This window comes from Limulus polyphemus, unplaced genomic scaffold (assembly GCF_000517525.1).
Source record: "Limulus polyphemus unplaced genomic scaffold, Limulus_polyphemus-2.1.2 Scaffold3412, whole genome shotgun sequence".
NCBI lineage: Eukaryota > Metazoa > Arthropoda > Merostomata > Xiphosura > Limulidae > Limulus > Limulus polyphemus.
Genome location: NW_013669022.1, coordinates 82,052 through 82,477, shown reverse-complemented (window position 1 = coordinate 82,477; position 426 = coordinate 82,052).

Here is a 426-nt window from a genome sequence, read left to right as displayed (position 1 = left end):
ATAGCCCTTGTGTAGCTTTGTGCATAATTAAAAAACAAACAAACAAAAACAAACTTTTTCTTTTAGAAATGACAAATGTAACAATTGCACACTGAGAGAATTGGTCTTAGTGTACGAGGAGGTAGTGATTAGTTATCTTACTCAGGTGTTTGCGAGATTGTTTTGAATTTTTTTAGCAGATAAACAAATCCGAAGGATCTGCGTTTGTACGCTCGTGTACGATGTAAATTATTATATACGAGGTAATAAAGATCAATTCTACACTTAGGGTCACATTGTATCTAGTCTCTGTAAAATGATATAAGTATCTTGTTATATTTTTCATTATTATATTTGTATTAGGTTAAAAAGGTTATTTGAATAAAAACAACTGAAATATATTTGCAGATACAAAAAACTTAGATGTCGTAAAAGTAGAGTCATATC